Raw genomic sequence first — 22,541 nt, forward strand, 5'->3', positions numbered from 1 at the left:
TCCTTTACTGGCTGACAGACCAGGGAACGACCGAATGACATGTTTTTACACTGAATATTGTTCAAACGATTTGTGAACGATCAAAATAAAATTAATAGGTCTAGATTCTATCAAACGATCAACGATTACTCGTTGGTCGTTTAATTGTTGCCTGCTATTACACAAAACGATTATCGTTTAAATGTGAACGATCGGATGATTTTTTGAATGATAATCGCCCCGTGTAATACGGCCCTTAGAGTTTGTGACAACCCTGATAAAGACCTATGGACAGTCAGAGACTGGAGGTACAGTGAGAGGCTGGTATCAGTAAGCACAACAGGCTGGTGTGGTCTGAGGCACCATACTAAATCCAGATAAGCCACAGTGAGAGAGAATAATCCTCCTCCACCCATTTAAGTGAGCCAACATTTTAAGTTATATCTGACGTTGCTGTCTTCTGTATCACTACAGAGGGGGTAGCTCTCTATTTTTTTTATTTTTTTTTTTAACAAGGAAAGTATTTAGACTAAAACAGTGTTGGCCACCCTGTGGGTTGGTACCATGTTCTAGAGCAGTGCTTCTTAATTCCAGTCCTCAGGCCTCACCAACAGGTCATATTTTGAGGATTTCCTTAGTATTTCACAGGTGATATAATTATACTCAGTGCATCCGGTATTATCACAGGTGTTCTTTCTATGGGATATCCTCAAAACATGACCCGTTAGTGAAGCCTGAGGACTGGAATTGAGAAGCACTGTTCTAGATCAGGGGTAGGGAACCTTGGCTCTAGAACTGTTGCAAAACTACAACTCCCATCATGCCTGGACAGCCAAAGCTTTAGCTTTGGCTGTCCAGGCATGATGGGAGTTGTAGTTTTGCAACAGCTGGAGAGCCAAGGTTCCCTACCTCTGCTCTAGAGTTGCAGCTGCGGGTAGTCCAGTAAATTGTGAAAAGTAATTTTGCGTTTACACGAAACGATAATTTAGCCCAATCGTATGATTAACAGTGTCGGAGTAACATTTTTTTTTTTTTTCATAACGATCAGCGTTTAGACGGTACGATATACCGTATGGAAAATTCGTTTTGCGATCGCTTAAGCTTATCTCACACATTGGTTAAATCAGCAAACAACTGTTCACATAGAACGATCTGCGAATTTTTTGCGAACGATCAACGCCGATTTGAGAACATGTTCAACGATCAAAATGAACGATTTCTCGCTCGTCGTTTGAGGCGTTTACACGCACGATTATCGTTCGAATTCGATCGTTATCGTGCTCCTTCGCACGATAATCGTTACGTGTAAACGCAGCATTATGCAAATCCATACTGAGAAACTGGTAGAACTGCAGTAGACAGGGCTGCCTCCTAGAGACCCGGCTCACAGATGTGTCTCACTCCTCTACAGTAAACTATTTAATGGCCACAATATCTTAGTCTATACAATACTCATAATATCACTGGAAAAAGGGAAAGAAGACGCTGAGAGGAAACTTAGAATTCAACTTCATATCAACTTCTTAAGTAGTTCAATAGACATAATACAAGGATGAACAATGGCTGCATTATGCAGGTTTTCACACTTACTTATACATGCATACACCCTCATTCATATACATATATCAACACTCAATACCTACAGTATCAAGGGAGCGTCTGAGAAATTGAGTTCTTCCAGATGTCTTCTCATGCCTGTGAACGGTCTTCAAGTCATAGGTCAAGCATCAAGGAGAACCCAGCCCGCTGCTGCCTAGTTATTTGTTGTAATGACAACATTGGGCAGGGGTGGTCTACTGACAACACTACTCTCTGTAATCCAGACTTACTCCTGTCAGTGCTATAGCAGAGATCTGATTCTAGATCTTGGAGAAAACTTTAGAAAACTTCCCCCATACCACTTTGTCTGATCTATTCATTAGTACAATGCAACATTACATCCTAAATCTCCGAGAAGAGTCAAATAATACTCGAATCAGTGGATAACAGCGGAACCAGCGACTCTTATATTTTTCTGTAACAATGACTAGTGCTTGTTTAGTAGAGATAGACTTGTAAGAGACAATAGAGATGGGGATTTTATGGTGTGTACCAACGTCATAAAGGGAAGTCACAAAACACAGAACAACTGGTGCAAGAAGTGACGACGACACACAATACAGATAATAGACAAAACAATTGTCTCTCCCATACAATAGACTACCTACTGAAACTCAGATCAGACCGATAACTACTAGTATGGACGGTGTATGGTCCATAGAGACTAACTAAAGAGAGTACTGACACTACTATGTACCATACAGAATCTAACCTTATCAACGATCCCCGGTAAGGAAATACATATGCGCTTAGCTCATCAATGATGTAATGTTTTCCTAGTATTAAAGGGGTTCTCCGATGCTAACATGTAGAGTTTATCTATGGAACGACTTCTTGCATATAATGGCTGGATATCAATCTATCTTAAAGAAATAGTGATTATATTGTTATTACATGACGATCTCTAACAGCCACAGGGAAGAACTTGTGAATAGATGAAGTCATTGAGGAGGATGTGGTTGCTTCCATGAGACAATAGTATTATTCATGCTGATATATCTTTCCTTCACCCAGGGCGAGGTTTTATTTTGGCATTCTAGCCCTGAGTTTAGGGCACAGTGGCTTGTTGGTGTACCCACCTTGCCTACCCGGTTCCCAGGTGCACCCACCCGCCCCATCCCCATTTACATTCCTTTATTTAGTTGGTTTCTCTCACCTGTGCTCCGGCTATATCCCAATCTCCATTCTGGTTTTCTACCACTTTGCTTGATTTTTTCATTGGCATTTGTATGAAGCAGCGTCCTTTGTGTGTATAATCTGTGAGCTGCGGGAATTCCTCACATCTGCTGACACCAACAGTTTGCTGCCCAGAGTCAACAAGCCATCCAAAAAAGCAATCTCTTAATCACACTGCTCCTAATGGTAGTATCCAACGCAAGCTGAAAAGTCTCGTCATTTCACAAAATCAGGCATTCGTGCAGAAAAAAATAAATAAAATAATAAATATATATATATATATATATATATATATATATATAAAGAGAAAATAGAGAGAGAGACCTGCAGTGTGCTATATCATTTTTTCCCGTCTTGATGTTGAATGAATATCGACTGTTAAACAACACCGATCAATGTTCTCAGCGTTGCATGAAAACTGCACAGGACAGAGAACAAATTGGAATAAACCATAGCGGAAAAAGCAGAAAAGGACAGATTAACTCCTAACATGAGATGTGCTCCCTCCCCTCCAATGAGAACCCATCATAACCATATCAAAGTAGATGGATAGAGATCACACTGTAATTCTGTAATTCTGATTAAATACAGAAGTACACAGTTTTTCCCATGGACTTTGCATAAAACCCATGAGAAACTATTACATGCCGTTTTATTCCTTATGAGTATAAAGGATCCATTGCCATGGGAGAGGCACATGACGTTATTCCGCAGTTGACTGGAATATCTTTCAATGCAAAGACAACAATCAATGATGCGTCGTCACAAGATAGCACGGATCATCCACCTAATCCCTGGACATGGCTCATCTTTCACTGGATCAAGTCTCACTAATAGTTCGGTGCAATAAATCAGGACGGTCAAGGTGATGAAATCCTTTCTTAGTTTACCCTATCACTATGGGCCGGATTCTGTTTTTAGAGCAGTATTTGTCGAATACCATATCGTCTGGATTTTGAAGCGGATTCTATGTTGATTTTTGGTGCAGATTATTAAAATAAAATTATTAAACTAAAAACCGAGAAAAAATTTTCAAGATTTTGGCTGACACATCGGACATCAATGGGTTCAATCTCCAAGTTAGAAGAGCTTGTAATACACATCAGCATCAACGAAACCCCTGGGCAGGTCACATTGCTTAACCACCCACACACCCTGGCCACAGAAACCACCCTAACCCAGAAGATGGCGCAATGTCCACCTAACCTCAGACTATGTGTGAGGCTCCTACTGGCAGATGCCCCAGAACGGGATGTATTCTGGAAAATCATTTTTTGAAGAGCTGGCAGCAGCTGAGAGGAAATGAGGAAGCAATGACTGTGTTATTATCTGTAGAGGAGGAAATGCTGACCAGCAGCTCGGCCCGGAGCACATGTACAGGCGGCAGAAGTGCTGGCTAGGGAAATATTACATTATCAGTGCTTTGCAAGGACAGGTCATTTCACAAGTTATTTATCATGCTCTCCTTGGCCAAATAGAAAGCCAGGCTAATAAACTAGTGCGGTGTTCTGTCCAAGCAGATGTTGTAAGGAAGTACGTTCAGGCCAATTCTTGTTAAAACAGCAATGTCAACAATAGGCTCTTATGGAAAAATCTGAGGAACAAAAAAATCCTTGTAGGCCCCGATCCAGTCCACAGAGATTCAAGCCGCAAAGACAGAAGAGGGAGAACGACTCTGTGATGTATGATGGTGGCGAAATGTATATCACCTATAGAAGACAATGTTCTGTCCGCAGCGCGTCTGGAAAAATCCTTATTTATACACGCGGGAATAGATCCGAGAAGAGATTTAAAATGTTTGCTATACGAGTCACGGCAAAAAAAAATAAATACATGGGAAACCTACCAAACCTCACAAGATCCTAGCATCTTTAGGGGTCACTTTTCGGTTACATTTCTCACTTTTGTGATGTACGTTTAGTATGTATGCCAGGGATGTGCACACTCTGGATTAAAATGGAAACTTTTTTCATTTTAATGCATATTCAATTTTTCCGTAAATATTTTTTACCTTAATCTGGATCAACAGAAGGGAAATAAATTTCCACAGTTACCCATACCCCTCCCTTCATCTAAGGGGCAATTGTCAGTCAAACAGGCCAATATCACCCCGCATAATAGGGCCAGTGATCAGCCAACAAACAAGCTAACGCTTCATGGCTCATCAGGTTGTTTTGAGCCATCAGAAAATCACCGGGCATCAGTCACACATCTTTCAGGGTAATGGGGGACGTGCGGCTGACGGCAAAGAAATAGTCCATCTAATCTTATACACACACCATGTAATTTTTTCTGCAAATGAGCACCAATCTACAACATTTCTAATCATTTACATACAGTAGTACATCAGGCTGTCTAATAGGGTCCTTATTACTAAACTTGGATGAACGCAATTATTCAAACTGCGTGACTATGTGATGTACCTACTAAGCATGTCCATACTGTTACAGCCTAAAAGAGGCCAATGGCTGTCGTTTTGGCCTCTGTATGGCTCTTATATGTCTACATACCACAATAGATATGGACTAGTGTAGACCAATATTATTTTATACTACAGTATATGGCAATGTTCATACTACGTAAGAGACCGGCCGTTGTGTGAACATAGCCTAAAAGTATAAACATATACACTAAAAGGACATGTTTTTCTAGAATGAGCTCCTAAGGGCGATAGATGTCACTGTATACATATATCAGATACATCCGGACTTATACTGCAGGTCAAAAGGGGGCCATAAATGTGATGTGTGCATAGCCTTAGGTGTCAAGAGCACTACTCATGTAGTAGGCTTCGTGCACTACTCACTCTTCGGGTTGAATTTTGTGGCCTATGCAAAATGTTTGTAAAAAGATTGCAACACCTTCAACTTCTGGCAGCGTGAACACGTTTTTCATACTGATGAGATATTACGTGTCCACGGCAGACAACTATGTCTTCATGAAAGGAAACCTCACCCCATCCATATAAAGATTGAGGAAAAGTTAGAAAGTGTGACAAGTTTAACTGGTCTGGAGACGCTTGGGTACCACTGGTATATTCCATTGAGACTTTATGAAAAATCCCAGTCACTCACTCAAAAAGAGGGGCTGGTATAGATTCCCAATAGAAAACTGACTGAAGAGAGGTGGGATTCTGACCAACACAATCGGCCTTGTGAGCAGCACACTCTCTGCAGCAGGGGGGGTATTATCCTCTATACAATGGCCAGAGACTGAAGGTAACAGCTGAAATAACAGTCTCATTATGTACCAGAAACAAAGAGCAGCGTCACAGGCCCCCGATCATTTATCTGCATTGTACTCACTTTGATCTGACATTTTCAGTCCACAAAAATGTCTCAAATAGTCAATCAATCTCTTGTGAATAACAAACATACCTGCTTTACCGCGCATCTCCAACAACCGGCTCCGCGGCCTTGCCAATGTTTTTTATTGTTATTTTCAAATTGCCTTCCATTTTCCGATGTCAATTGACCCTGAGTACAGTGCAGCTACGTATGGACAAGAGGCTATTATTGTGAGCTTTGTGTGAGTGATCAATTCACATAAAATTCTATAGACGAGCAATCCAATGCAATGCGAAGAATCAAGCATGTACTTTCCTCTGCTTATATAAAGATTTATCCATACATCATTATAATAAGCAGCTGGAAAGTGCAGTCTAAATCCCGACCACCTTCATTTATTCTTAAAGAGAACCCGTGCTCTAGACAAAAAAAATAAGACGTTTAATCACGTTGTAGCCATGGGTTCCCCGATTCAAGTGGTGTTTTTAATTTTTTGATATGACCCCCAATTCCTGAAATATAGGGGCTATACTATGTAATTATACTATTCACTGAATTGTCAAATAGACAGGAACTTTTTTTTAAAAATGGGGTGTAAATGTTAGACTGTTAGGCTGCAATTATAAAGCTCCCAATCCCCCCCTTCCCGTAGGCTAGCATTTACACCCCATTTTGCAATAAATTTCCTGTTTAGTAAAAAGTACAGAAAGTCAATGAAATTGTTAAACTCCAATATCTTTGGAACTGGATACAGTAGCATGCATGCCTCCTCCCTCCCCCACCCCTGGGAGGGATGGGGGAGGGAGGAGGCCTGCATGCTACTGTATGTGCATGCAGCAGCTCAGCATATCCTTTATGACACTTGAGCTTGAGGAAGGAACACATGATTTTATAACTTTACAAAGGGAGTCATTTGTTTTTCTTCCCTATCAGCTATCTGACCATGTCTGCAGCATTGAACATGATCTAGAGCTGACAGAATCCCTTTGAAGTGGCCTAATTCCTATATAAAACCTAATGTTGCTCAATGCGGCCTTATAGTTCTCTCTACAGATATTATATCTCATAGAAAAATAAAAACAATAGGCAGAGTAAAACATGCTTCCCTTAATACACTTGAAAAGGCAGATAAAAATCAATATACTGTATACTCAACAAAAACTCAAGTACCGCTCTCGAGGAAAGAGTGTAAGAAAACTAATATTTTCTCAGCTCTCGACTAAATCCAACAGGTTCACCTGATAAAACAAAATAGAGTACGGGAAAACAAGTGGAATGGATGTCGGAGGAACATCAAGGGTTGGATCCTCCACCATGTTGTCAGTCTATGGGAGAGAAATCAACAATGTTGCCTTTACATTAGGTCCTGGTGAGAAGGAACTTCAAAGAGGCATCTAAGGGCATGCTGGGAGTTGTAGTTTTGCAACAGGGTGGGGAACACAGTCCTATGGGGGGGGGGGGTGTTAGAATAATAACTGATCTAATAAAAGCGGCTATTGAGAATGTAAAATTAGAGAAGCCCAATTCCCATGCCCGCAGTGTAATACTTCCTCCGTCATGATGTAAAACACTAATGCAGAACATCCGGTTGAGCGTGGCGTATACTTCACAGAGGGTAACATCAACCAAAATACATAATTGCTTTATTACTTTGTACTTTATCCTTTGTTTCCCCATGTAGCCCATTTACATTTTGATCAGAGATTCATCTGATCTTGCTCCTCATACAACGGTAACATCTGTAGCGGACAACCTCTCATCTACGTTAAAGGGGTTTTCGTCATGCTAGGATCTATTGCCATACACATATGGCCTCACCAGGGGTAAGCTGTAGCCATCCATCCATTTCGACATACATACATTAAACTAAATCGCTGGGTCCTCCTAAGTGAAAGTCGATCTATGTTAGCCACTCTCCATACACAGTGGGGTCCTGCATGGACCATATGCCGTAATATGACATAAGGATAGGATGTGTAATGATGAGACTGCAGATGACAGAGAATATGGTGCATATTATGGACCACTCTACAAAGTGTTCTCCTTACACATCTTGGAACATTTTACAAAAATTTTGCGAATACATAGAACTAAAGTAGATTTGTAAATTAATGTATAGACCAATTTTATACAATAATAAGTATAGCCAATCTTAGGGTTCTACATGAGATGATTATTGACAGGTAGGAATGCTCACTGATGATAATCGGCCCATGTAAAAGGACCAGCGATCAGCTGATGAATGAGAAATCTCTGGATCGTCGGCTGATCGCTTGTTCTGTGTGACCATTTAAATCATGGTTAGTCGGCCACAACCTTCTGGTGTAAATAACAATGTGTGGCCTTGGGAATTACCCTTAGATCACCAAATAAGACTCTGTCACACAGTTTTTAATATAACTTTAAATTGACTCCTTCATGACTGCAGGTTGCCTAGGCCTATAGACAGCAAAGCAGCCCGACACCCATATACTTAACAACAGGTAGAGGTCAGGGCACAATGCGTCTTCTTTCAACTGTTCTATGTAATTATCTTCAAAACAGGCCAGAACAAATTCTTAAAACGAAATAACGCCAATGCATCTAAGGTTACAGATACCCTTCCTCTTCATCCGCTTGACATATGTCTTTTAAACTATATTAACTATGTGCAATACTTACTTTCGCTAAAAAGTTAAACCTTTGTCTGGTCTATCCATACAATTTTCACTATAGACAAGTGCGAGTTGACCTTGGTACCAGAGTCTCCTAAAAACTTTTGCAGTGTCCCAAAGTTTTAATCGGTTTCGGTGTTCAGATACGGACTGATCAATAGAACTACCAAGAAGTAGTGTGTGGCTAAGTGCTGCTTCTCTTCACTCCACCTTAAGGAGGCCTCATAGAGTTACAATGTGAGGCCGTCTTAGGGTCCTATTTTAATGATTAACGACTGACGATAAACGAGCGCAAACGAGATTGTTAATCGTTAACCTGAAATCGTTCACCATATTACACAGAACAATAATCGTTAGATCGTTACTATGATCGTTTATTCCTTCTGATCCCAGCAAAACAATGAACAATGTGCAATTACACTGAACGATTAGTAAAAAAATGCGGAACTTGGGCGAACGAATGTGGATTTACAGCGAACGATTAATGATAATTTTAGGTTCAGATCTAAATCAACGATCAACAACATACGAACGATTTTTCGATTGTTGCCTGCAATTACACAGAACGATTATCATTTAAATTCGAACGATATAGCGATTTTTCGCACAATAATCGTCCCGTGTAATGGGGCACTATGTCACCGGAAGTGAGGATGTATAGCACACTCTTCTACCGACTCATTATAGTGATGATTTAAATACCCAGACCCCAATCGAACAAAACTTTTAACATGTCACAAAGACATGTTAAAAGTTTTTGGAAAGATCAGTGACCTTTTAAGTGAAATTGACATGGGCAGTAGTCGTCTGGTCAACATTTTCATCCAAGTCTATTTTGTTCTCCCCAAGGTAGACATGTAGGTTACATGTATGAGAAACCTATAGATTCTGCCTCCGTAAAATTGTTCACCTACTCACGAAAAGAAGTTGTGAGTTCATTTCATTGCCTTTAGTTTAGAACGATGGAAGCCCAAGTCTTGGAAACCCTTTTTCTACAGCTTTCCAGTCTTATTAGCTTCTTACGCTACTTCTGACATCCTGTGAAATCTTTTTTGATGGTACCAAGTTGCACTTTAACAGAATTCTTTTGTTTTCAGCAGTAAACCAAATTGCTTTCTGATAAGGTATAAGCGGATCAAACCCACACCTGAACCACGGCTCAAATCACTGTTCTCAGAGATCAATACTTCCCGAGGCTCAATACTGGTAGACAATCACATACGTTTGCCATCGTTGACCTTGTTTCTTTATACGATTGCAGACTGGCAGCATAAAGCTGCCATACACTAGATAACTTGTTCAGCTGACAGCTATTACTCCTGACTAGAGATGAACGAACCTGGAGCATGCCCGAGTCCATCCGAACCCGAACTTTCGGCATTTGATTAGCGGTGGCTGCTGAAGTTGGATAAAGCCCTAAGGCTATGTGGAAAACATGGATATAGTCATTGGCTGTATCCTTGTTTTCCAGACAACCTTAGAGCTTTATCCAAGTTCAGCAGCCCCAGCTAATCAAATACCGAAAGTTCGGGTTCGGATGGACTCAAACCTGAACCCGGTTCGCTCATCTCTTCTCCTGACTACCCCTGACTCCTCTCCTTATACAAGCACACTGGGCTCAGGTGAGCATTTGTTCTCAATGAATAGAAGTAAATAGGCCACTGACAGACACCACTTATGATCCATGAGTACAAAATAATTGGGAGTGCTGAAACTGAACATGCCCTACCTTTCTATCCCCCAACATCTACTGTCATGAAAGAGTTAGGGTCCCCCAGATCCATTAGATGGCCATAGTCCTAGTAAAAAATTGGAAGGTTTGGCCCATATTTGGATAACATGTATGGCCCCACCATATTTAATATCAGGATGAATGAATAAATTAGTTACTCACGAATATTATAGGATAGGCCATGAGCATTAGATCAGCAGGAGTATGATACCCGGTAGCCCCCCCCCCCCCCCCCCCCCCAAATCAGGTATCTGAAGGTGCTGCATCCAGCAAATGTCACATCCCTTTCATTGTGTACCAGGCACAGATCCATAGCGTCCGTGCCTTGTACTGCATCCTATACCCTTGACTGGGAAGAAGCTCTAGCCAGCTGTATTAACAGCCACAGTCCCCATTAAAACATTGGAGCTGTGCCTGGTAAACAATGTTGGTTGCATAGTGCTTGCCGGGGAACCATGGACCCCTCACACATCTGATCGATAGGTACCGGGAGTTGTCAATCTTATGACTAAATATAGACCACCAAGTCCTGGATAACCTGTTGAGCATGCATTGTAAGACATTGTTACTGTTTCTCCAAGGCCTCCATTAACATGGATCCAAGCATGGTTGCTTGGCTCCATAGTAGACTGGAATACCCAACTGCTGTCCTAGTCTATATAACCTTAGGTAAGTGCAATAGTGCTGTTTGTATTATACATCTCTATCTTTTGCAATATGGCATCTGTGAGGCTCCTTTAACAACTTTTGTGCTACTTTATAGGGCTTAGATTAGCATCACCTAACATAACAAAGAGCGATATACATTACAATATTGTATGGCACATGCAACATATCTCGAATGGTTCGATACATAGATGACTTTAATTCCCCAATATGTTTTAGAACGCTAGGGTCATTTATTGAAACACCACGCACAAGGTTACTCTATAAAGGACTTTTACTTTCCGAGACTTACGTTATTGCAAAGTACAGTATAAACCCCCAACAACAGTGAACATAGCACAACTAAAGGTGTTCTCCATGGAAATAACACTGAGGGGTAATAAAACGGATAACCGAGATATTATTACATCCCAATGACCGTCCCTATCACTACTCTTATCATTATAAACCTGATTCCTAGAACAAGCTATTAACATTTCCCCAGTGCAATAATGACAAGCAGACAATTCAGCCGGAATCCTCACTATGATAAAGCTATAGGCCCAATACACCGGTGGGGTTCAATAGATCCAGACACGGATCAAGATTTCTTTTTATGTCTGCACGCCAAAACCTACTTCTTAGGTATAGCAGCACCTTACTTGTCCGGGCTTCTCAAGCAGTCAGACAAGGGTTAATGGATGAATAACAATACTCCGCATTCATACAGAGGAGTCTCCTTCACAAGATGCAAAACAGCAGACATTGCAGACGCTCACTGCTGCTAAACTGCCCTGCTAAATCATTGTGTCTCCTGCGGCACAGGGTCCTGCACTGCATCAGTCACCTACCTCTGACTCCATCCGTGCACAGGCAGGCGACAAAGAGCCAGGATCCGGCGTCCAGGTGGAGCGTCGCCCGTGTCACTTTGCAGTGGATACTCCGTAATGACACAGGAAGAAAAAAAAAAAAGAACACAAAGCTTTGTGCTTGTAGAGGAGGATGCAGCTAGGTCAGTCCCTCACTCTCGAGCAATGTGCAAGATATAACATACAGTACAGCTCAGCACATTGTAGCGATGGGCTGGACCCTATAGCTTCGTCCACTACCAGCAGGGTAATTCCCATTCTGTATGGTGATTGCGGACATTAGGCAACCTTATTGCAAGGTCAAAGGCCTTCTCATCCTTGCAAGACATAGTCTGAGGCTTAAGAGATTGGAGCTGAACTGTACATAACAGATGATGTGGCACGTGACTTAATGGAATTAAATGAGTCTTTCCTTCACGAGGATGGTTACTTAATGGAATTAAACTGCGCTCTGCGTCTACGAAACCTGACAGATCGACACCAAATCATTTCATTCTACAAAATATAAATAATACGGCGGAGGAAGCCCTGGGCGTTCATTGATAGGATGCAACAAAACTTCCACCGTAGACGCTTTACAGGACATCTCCCTAGATCCCGAGTACTGTAGTGGCCAATGGCGTTTAGTAAATTAGAGAAATCTTATTACCTACGCAGGTAGAGGACACGGCCAGCGCTGAATTCACAGGATGACAGCCAATGTGGCGTTACAGAGATGCGAGAAGTTCAGGGATTCTATGTCTGAGTGACCCGGGGCTGTGTACTTCCTTAAAACTGGTTTAGCTGCACAGCGTGTTAACCCCTGCCTCACCCACACAGTCATGTGCACATACACTAATGCACAACAGCTCAGTTTTCACTGGGACAAAGGGTTATTTAACCGTGTGTTGACCATCAGCTGTCTTGTTACATTGTAATCTTGGTTACGTGGACAAATATCTGCGGTCATGGAAGGTTATCATTAACATAGGAGGCTGATGAACGTGTGTGATGACGGTCTCTTAAGGAGGTGCTGGAAGATGACTTCACTGGTTGTGATTTCAGGTACAGTCCGTGGGTCGAGTGTCACAACTTTGGAAATCATTTCCAACTGTGGCCAAAAAGCTGTGCAACCACCCTGTAAACAGTGCTTTGTTTTCTTTAGTACAAGTCATGTGATTCTGGGTTATTTATTGATGGACTGAAGGGGGTCGTCAGTAACCGGAGGGGGTTGTCAGTAAAATCGCCAGTGTATGTACAGACATGACTTTTTTTCTGGCAATATAATCCCCTATGAGATGCATTTTCTGTAGAAAAACGCCAAAAGTAGACCCTGCTGCAATCTCCAAAAACAGCAAACATACTGAAAAATGCAAAAAATACCATGGATGGGGGTGTCGGGGAACTTATCATCTGAGCTATATTTTTTTTTTGCAGGTGTCAACTTTCTGTGCATGTTCCTCCTTTGCTTGCACAAAATGTACTGTTAGGCATATAGGCATTAATAAATCTTGCACAATTTTTTATTTTTTTTTGCCTGAAACAGCTTGGCTAGAATAACTATTATTTGCACAAAAATTAAAAAATCCCAAATGATAAATCAGCCGAAAAAGGTAGCTAATCTGAAACCATGCCCCCTCATGGCAACAAAAAATATGAAATGGAGAATGTGACGTGAACAAAAAAAAAACTAGCTAATTTGCCCTGATAAATGTTGTGCAAAAAAACAAAAATAAATACACAGTGCGCAAAAAACTCAGCATTAGCTAAAAAAAAAAAAAGAGTGCTAACACTTCGATAAATTAACCCCCACCATGTGGGTACTGTTCTTCATTTTTCTGCATGGACTCACAGCTCACATCTGGTTGCCGCATTTTTCACCCTTAAAAAAGTCTTGCGCCAAATTTGGAATTTTGGGGAAAATTGTCCAGTCCAATACATATATAAGGGGAAGAAATGCCTTCAAAATCTTGATCTTAAATCCCCCGGCGCCTGGTAACTAGACATAAGGGAGGAGTCGCAGCAGCATGTAGTCACGCTGCCTCCGCCCTCTTCTCAGCCACTTACATTTGATTGGCAGCCTTTAAGCTGAAAACAATGGTAAGAGGTAAAAAGTTTAATTCCGCTCAACCGTAATCATGCTGGTATTTTTCATTTTATTTTACGATAAGGCCTCCTGCCTACTTTTTAATTTAGAAACATTAAAAGTAAACTTAAAGCAAATGTACCATCAAGTACAGTGCTTCTTTTTTCTCCTTAGCCGCTGAGCACTGGTGTGGGGATCCCATTGTCGTGGTCCTTTCTTTGGAATGCCGCCCAGCGCCCCTTCCCCCTCTGTGACGTGGCAACATTAGAATCAAGGAAGCCGTGTCACAGAGGGGAGGGGATAAAGCCACATGGAGGGCAGTGGGCCCGCCTCCAGTGCATTGACATGGGCCGGTGCTTGGGAAAAGACAGTTGCGCGTTGAACTGGGCGGCGTTTCAAAAAAAAGGACTGTGCCCCTGAGATCCCCACGCTCATGTTAAAGTAAAAGAAAAGCGATGTTCATTGGTACATGATGGTACATTCCCTGTAAAAAGTAAAATGCAGTGTGAATATAGCCTACAACCCACAGCATGTTAATTTCTGTTATTAAGTTTTTTTTTTAATGTAGTGTGGGTGGGTGGGATTAGAAAAAACTACATGGCCGGATTTGTGATTTTCCTGTGGAAAAAGGATAAAGGACATACCATAATTCACAGATTCTTAAGCCTTTTGCACAGGCCATTGCTCATTCGTCAGCTGGGATTGAGCAGCCCTAAAGGTCATTGTTGGCTGGCCACACGGGGATGTGTGATGCAATTGAAGGGCTGCACCAACATTCCAGCAATTACTTATGTGGTCCTGGGTGCAGATTGGCACTAGTATTGGGCATAGGCCTACTCATCTAAAAAGGTAAAGCATAGTGGCTGTGGCCCCTTCTTTATAGGGCGATAGGACCCTCATTATTCAGGAAGTTACATCCTCTTTAAGCTGAAACAAAGGATTGAACCACGCAGTCACGGGGAAGCCGGTGCCGTTCTACCCACCGGAATCGGCCGGTGCTCAGGCACTGGAGGCCGGCTGGGCAGCCCCCAGTGGGAGGGAATTCCCTCCCCTGTATGACGCGGCTCCCCTAGAATGAATGGAGCCGCGTCATACAGGGGAGGAAATTCCCTCCCATTGGAGATAGTCCGACCGGCCTCCAGTGCTTGAGCACCTGCCGGTTCTGGTGCATAGAACGGGGCCATGCTCGGGAACCGGGCCGTGGTCCGAAAAACGGACCGCGGCACCGGCTTCCCCGTGACGGCGACATTTGATCCGTCGTTTCAGCTTAAAGAGGATGTACCTGGTGGTACATCCTCTATAAGGATCATTCTAGCAACAAGCCATAACTCAATGTAGGGGGAAATTCTGCTACAAAATAGCACCAGCCATGACTCAACTAGAACCTGAACTTTGCTAGTACTTACCTTGTACACTGCTTTGCTGTAAAGTACTGTCTATAAAATACAGACTCCAGGAGAGGTGGTCATAGGATTGATGATAGGTCAATATATAATTTCAGAGAACAAGGCATTGCAGTTGTCCCAGTGTTGCATTTTCACATTAATTATTTTTTTAACATTTCTTTAATAATGTTATATAATATTTTTAAAGAAAATGCAACTTTTTTCACATTAAGTAGCAGCAGTAACAAGCAGGCAACACAGCCTCTCTGGTGCCACCAATAGCTGTATGAGGAACTGCAGGGCTACACAATCCCTGTCCCATTACACTTAGATATGTGATATCTGTTCTAATACTTGTTAGCATTAGAATGGACATTACATTTGAGAAGCTGTCTGTCAGAAGCGCTGCAACCTTGACACAGTGAAGCAGAGCGAGCGGGGATAACTGTCAGGTACCACTAACTTGGCTACACCACTACTGACACAGATAGCTTCCCCAGGTTTAATGTCTATTCAAACCTTATATGGACATCAGAGGAGGGTCAGTACTGCATGCAGAAGCATTAGCAATATGTAACCAGACAGAGCTTGAGCAGCCCTGCAGTTCTCAACATAACCATTGGTGGCATCAGAGGGGCAGTGCCGCCCCTTTACTTTCACTTAATGTAAAAATAAATAAAATAATAATAATAGTAATAATAATAATAATAATAATAATAATAATTGTTCTTAATAAACATATAACAAAAATAAGGAAATTAAAAAAAAACAGATAAAAGCTGAGAACATGATAAAAGCTGAGTAAAAAAATCTCCATCTCTTTCACAAACAGCATCAAAATGTGCCCAAGGCAAAGCAATCATCCACCTTCATAAGAGTAAACGTCTTAGTCCGTCCAAGTAAGATGTCACTGTATGAAAGTCTGTAATTCACTGAACACAGGTAACTATAGTGAGTCATGCCATCAGGCCGCAGGCTACACTGTGTATCTCTTAGCTGTTAGTGCATATACAGGATGTATACTTATCACAAGTCAAGTGTGAACTATTACATAAGCATTAATGTACCGTATCCTGTTGATGACCTGAAAAATTACCATGTTCTGAGGGACAATTAATGGGTGATATTGTAGCCACTAATAACGTTTCTATTACAAAGAAGACAGCCATCAGAAAAGATCAGTAGTTCATTTAGTCCATTGTTTTATTATTTTCTTTTTGTTTCTATCTTAGGATATAAGATTATCCCAGGCATGTTTCCTTTCACTTGCTACAGTATTCTTTTAGTAAAAAAAAAATATATATTTTCTCACAATGACCCTTATTGTATATCGCTCTGGAATCTATTGTATAGCGCTCTGGAATCTATTGTATAGCGCTCTGGAATTAAGGGCGCTTTGTAAATAAATAAATAAATAATAATAATAATAGATTGTCTGCCTTGTACTTGTGTTAGATACAAGAGATTAGAGTTACAGAAAATTGTATATTTTATAACTACGTTATTGTGGGAGACAGTCTCTTTTTTCATCTGCCTTAAAAAACAAAAACAAAACAAAACACCTCTATTCCATTTTACTTCTATAAATCCCTTTGGGTATCGGTTTTAGACAGTTTTATGTCAGATTAAAGGGCAACTCAAGGGAAGACCTGGTAATGTATGATGTAATACTCCATTTCCCCTGCGGAGGTGCTGCAGAGAAATTAAACACATGCTAGAAGGAACACCTACAGATTACGGTTGATTGTTGCATCTGTGGAATCATCTTCTTTTCAGGGTATTCCTCTAATTGTGTCCATATACCTTGGACTAAAGTTGTCCACTACAGGGCTCCAGATGGCGACCAAAATGGTCGCCAATGCGACTGACATCTTGCAAATGGCGCCCAGATTTATTAATCTGGGCGCCATTTGCGACTGGCCCCGGCGGCGCGCTGTCTCTTTAAGGACTTCCGCCTTCCGCACACTGCGCCGAATCACGTGGCGCCTCTGCGGCCGTCCGTCCAATGAATGACGGACGTGCTGGATGACGTGTGCGGGGACACGCTTCTCCAGTGACGTCATCCAGCACGTCCGTCATTCATTGGACGGACGGCCGCAGAGGCGCCACACTCCTCCAGCGCTTCTCTCCCGCCTCTCCTCACCCGGCGCCGCGGTTCTTCAAGTTCACCCCAGCGGCACCAAGCTTAGATAGTGGGTGAGTACAACCGGAGGGACGGCAGGGGTGGCGGCCGGCCAGTAATGTGTGTGGGGGGACCGAGGCCTGGGCGGGGGATTGAGGCTACTCGCTCATGGACGAGATCGCCTCTTGTAGGGGGTGGGGCTATGAGGCTGCAGGACATGGAGGGTTCGCTGCTGAAATGGACCAACTACTTGTCTGGTAGGTGCTGTGCTGCAGCCAGGGACTGGGAGCTGGCGGGGTTATAGATACAAGTGCGGCTGTGGGCATCGCTGGGGTGGAACTTTATTGTTACAGGTGGAGAAATCCTTTTTGTAGGTGAGCTGGGACTTGTAGTTCTTTGTCGATGCAGCCTAAGAATGACATAAAATATAGCATGCTTCTGTATAGGCGTTTCCAAATCTATGGCCCTCCAGCTATATATAGACTGCACAGTACCACTTCCCTCAGTGTGTATGTATAGACTGCACAGTACCACTTCCCTCAGTGTCTGTATGTATATACACTGCACAGTACCACTTCCCTCAGTGTCTGTATGTATATACACTGCACAGTACCACTTCCCTCAGTGTGTGTGTATGTATACACTGCACAGTACCACTTCCCATATACATTGCCACAGGGGCTATATGTCATCGGCTGCCGGGGGCTATATATATATATATAGTAGATCATTGCCGGTAAGATGGCAACTGGCTGAGGGAACACACCGGCAGCAGGGGGGTATATGGTTGTCAAGTTGCAAGTTTCCATGTTGAACGTTTTCAAACTAAGAAAAGAAAGGATCTAAAGGAGGAGGATGCTGCCGTGGCCTCTGCACACAGTAAGTCCCATTTAACATAACATTAATTTTACATGTTTTAAAATGTTGGCGACCAAATAATCTATTTGGCGCCTAAATGTTTCAGGTTAGGAGCCAATGGCTCCTAGGTAAATTTTTTAGTCTGGAGCCCTGCACTAACTTCAATGGGTCAAATGATGTTGAAAAAGAGAAGGGTCAGGCCTGCTGGATTTTTACCACTCTGCATTATTTATACGTCTGGCTGTAGTTTACCCCTCACTTCCCTATAGAGGAAACATGAACGTTTGCACATGCCATGTGTATCCAGTGGTTGAGAGAGTGAAAAAGTTGGATTTTCGCCCACAAAATCAGGATAAAAAAGTAGCAGCATACCTCCCCATGTGAACATACCCTTACAGTAAATGCCTGCAGGTTTCTGGAAAGTCACAGACAGATTCTGAGAAAACCCAGCAGAACTTCTACTTTCACTTTGGGTGTAACTAGGAAAGATTATGACATTTAGCGGAAAACAATTTCAAAGTAAAGTAAGTATTTTTAAGAACTATTTTAACTATGTGTATAGATACTAAATGTGAAATGTCGCCCAGTGAGGTGGGGGTCACTTAATAGTTCCTCTGTAACATATGAGATGTTCTGGCGTATACATTGAAAGCTTGGATATTGTGCTAAGTCGGAAAAGAAGGTCAGCAGCAGAGCGCCCTGTTCTGGCAGGGCCCGGGTGCAGCTGTGACCCCTGTTCCTACATCGCAGGCACGGCAGGTGCTACTATACATGACATCAAAGACAACATACAGGCAAACGGAACCCTTCTTTATCACTGTATATGGAATTTTCTCACCAAGTGTAGCTAAAGAAGCCATCAAAAGTATGGTATTTCATGACACAGCAGATGCATACTGGAAAAAAAACCTAAAACTTCCTAGAAAACAGAAGCAGATTTCAAGTCACCAGGGAGCAGGATCAGCACTGCAATATTATCTATATAAACAGAAAATAAAAAAGTCACATTGTTGAAGTCTGTGATCACCGACCGCCACTGATTTCCAGAGGAAGGGACCTTTCTGAGCAAAATTAACAGTTTTTTTTGCAGGTCATTAGGATGAGCAGTTGGGACGTCGCTCTAGGGTGGAGATCGGCTTACAGGGATTCACGTCAAGAGTTTTATTGCAGTACTGTCACGGTACTGCAGCTTCTATACAGAAATGAGGCAGTACTGCAGGGAAATTAATAAAGCAGATGCGTTTACACGAAACGATAATTGGCCCGATAGTACGATTAACGATGTCGGAGTAACGATTTTTTTTTTCATAACGATCAGTGTTTAGACGCTACATTATATCATACGGAAAATCGTTTTGCGATCGCTAAAGCCTATCTCACACATTGGTTAAATCGTCGAACGACTGTTTACACGGAACGATCTACGAATTTTTTGTGAACGACGAACGACGATTTGACAACATGTTGAAAGATCAAAATGAACAATTTCTCGTTCGTCGTTTGTTCGCTCGCTGCGTTCACACGTACGATTATCATTCGAATTTGATCGTTATCGCGCAAATTCGCACGATAATCGTTACGTGTAAACGCATCTTAAGGCCCAAGCCTAAAACCATCAGCCGTGCATCTCTACCTGTAATAGTGATGCGTGGCCGGCGGCTGACAATTCTGCAAACAGTAGACATTACCTATCCACGCTCCAGGGTTCCTCCTGCAGTCTGCTTCCTTCCGGGTGCCGCAGCTTCAGAGTGGCCTGTCTGAGCTGACAGGCTGCTTAGCCAATCACTAGCCGAGACCGCCACTGGCAAAGATTGGCTGAGTGGCCTGTCAGCACAGACAGGCTGCTCTGAAGCCGCAGTGCGCGGGACCCGGGGAGAAGAAGACCGCAGGAGAAGCCCTGGAGCTGTAATGTATGCTGTTTAAGCAAGGGCTGCAATCACATCGGTAACAATGTCCATGCAGCCCTTGCTAAATGATTATTGGGCCCTGTAATAGGCCCAGTAAACGAGCGACAATCTAGCAGAACCTCCAAAGCAAGCCGGAGCGGGGAGAAGGTGATGTATGCTCCAGCCACCGGGGGGTTAATTCTCATAGGGATGCACTAACACTGGATCCGCTGCTGCTGTGTGTTGAAGGCACCCTAAAGCCGGCTTTATAGAGGTGATTGCTGTTGGGTAAATGTTAGTGTGGTCGCTCCTGATCCCCCCAAATATGTGAACATTCCAATCGGCTGTTATACATAGAGAGGAGGTGGTGGGTAAGTCTCTGCCGGACTCCTTTGGCAGTAACATATCTCTCTGAGAACAAGAAAATATTTTGACTGGAATATCCACATTTTTGCATCTATATTATGGCTGCAAGTTTCCGGTCTAAATGTCTAAGAGTCGAATGACCCAAAATGAAAGTATTTATTAAAGGGGTTATCTAGCGAAAAAAAAAAAAAAAAATTTAAAATCAATCGGTTTCAGAAAGTTATATACATTTGTAATTTACTTCTATTTAAAAATCTCAACTCTTCCCATACTTATCAGCTGCTGTATGTCCTGCAGGAAGTGTTGTTTTCTTTTCAGTCTGACACAGTGCTCTCTGCTGCCACCTCTCTGTCCAGAGCTGCAGCAAATCCCTATAGTAAACCTTTCCTGCTCTGGACAGTTCCTGACATGGACAGAGGTGGCAGCAGAGAGCACTGTGTCAGACTGAAAAGAAAACATTTCCTGCAGGACAGATAGCAGGTGATAAGTGTGGGAAGACTTGAGAATTTTAAATAAAAGTGAATTACAAATCTATATAACTTTCTGACACCAGTTTATTTGAAAAAAAAAAAAAAAGATTTTTGCTTTTAAGGGTCATTAAAGGGGTTATCCAGCGCTACAAAAACATGGCCACTTTCCCCCCTACTGTTGTCTCCAGTTCAGGTGTGGTTTGCAATTAAGCTCCATTTACTTTAATGGAACTGAGTTTCAAAACCCCACCCAATCTGGAGACAACAGTAGGGGTAAAGTGGCCATGTTTTTGTAGCACTGGATAACCCCTTTAAGGATGGGGCTTGCAGCAGTACTATGCTCATCTGTAACTGGCCCTACAATAACACAGTGCCACTGCTGCGTGTAGCCCATGAATGTGACGGCAGGATCTGGGGCCCGCTGCATCTTGGCTCTTCCTTTCCATCCATGTAATTGCAGGAGCTGTTTTCTGATCTCAAGGTGTGCACTGAAATGACAGAGAAATCTTTTTGCAGGATCCAGAACTATCCATAACTACACGAGCGCCCGGGGCTCTGCTTGTTTTTATTCGCATGCCGTTAAGCGCGGCTTTGAGTAATTACTGCACATCAGCGTACACGTCAAAGAAAGTCTTTGCTGGATCACAGGTTGGTAATAACCAGCAATCTCTTAATGAGAGGAGAAGGCGCGATGAAAGCAATGATAAAATAGCAGAGTAAATTATAAAGATCGCTGTTTTATAACCCAGCCACCATATAGCTCAGAATATTATCGCTTTATCTGACGTCTGGTCTCTCACAACTACATTTTCACCCGAAGGTATAAGAAAAAAAGTAATCTAAGAAAAAAATTTAAATCCTAAACTGCTAAACTATACCTATACACAGCCTTAAGATGGCTACAGGCACAAAGACTAAGGCACGATCATTGGAGGATCTCTGGTTCAAGTGAGTAAAGGCTTTCTATATAGCCTAGTTTTTCTTAAAGGGGTTGTCTTATCATGACGATTGCTTTACATACTGGACTGGGCCTGGGAATCACCTGCTTTACTGTAAGTGATGGAAACTGGCTAGCATGTAGTATTTCCTATTGGACACTGAATTAAAATATTGTCAATATAAAATATAGACTGGCTAGGTACTTCAAAGAAAGAGGTATGCTGAGCCTATACACTATGTGGGGGATTTATAAAGATCGGTGTACTTGTACGCCAGTCTTAAATTAGGCCCCGCCCTGGCCAGGCGTAATTAATGATAAATAAGGCGCAGGAAGAGACCACGCCTCCTCTTCACCTTGCCGTGTCCCCCGTACTCCCTCTGCCCGCCTATCGTGTGAGCAGGGCATATGGCAGCCGTATGCCAGGGAGAAGGGACGTACTGCCTGGCGTACGCCTTGAACGGGACCTTTATATCTATTGCCCACTTCTTATATCTATTGCCCAGGCTGC

The 22,541-nt window shown here is 42.4% G+C and overlaps 1 protein-coding gene across 6 annotated transcripts in view; it reads right to left on the bottom strand.

The window, feature by feature from the left end:
- The window catches only part of IQSEC1 (IQ motif and Sec7 domain ArfGEF 1), a 188,439-nt gene that overhangs the window by 89,396 nt on the left and 76,502 nt on the right, over positions 1-22,541 (bottom strand). The window contains exon 1 of one of the 6 annotated variants that reach the window (XM_069967116.1): positions 11,924-12,059. The exons of 4 other annotated variants lie outside the window; for them this stretch is intronic. The gene's annotated coding sequence lies outside the window, so the exon portion shown is untranslated. Of the gene's footprint in view, positions 1-1,622; positions 1,647-11,923; positions 12,060-22,541 lie in introns of those variants that run through there. One more of the 6 variants, XM_069967115.1, reaches the window with a different exon arrangement.

The sequence above is a fragment of the Dendropsophus ebraccatus genome, chromosome 4 (assembly GCF_027789765.1).
Source record: "Dendropsophus ebraccatus isolate aDenEbr1 chromosome 4, aDenEbr1.pat, whole genome shotgun sequence".
In the NCBI taxonomy this organism is placed as follows: domain Eukaryota; kingdom Metazoa; phylum Chordata; class Amphibia; order Anura; family Hylidae; genus Dendropsophus; species Dendropsophus ebraccatus.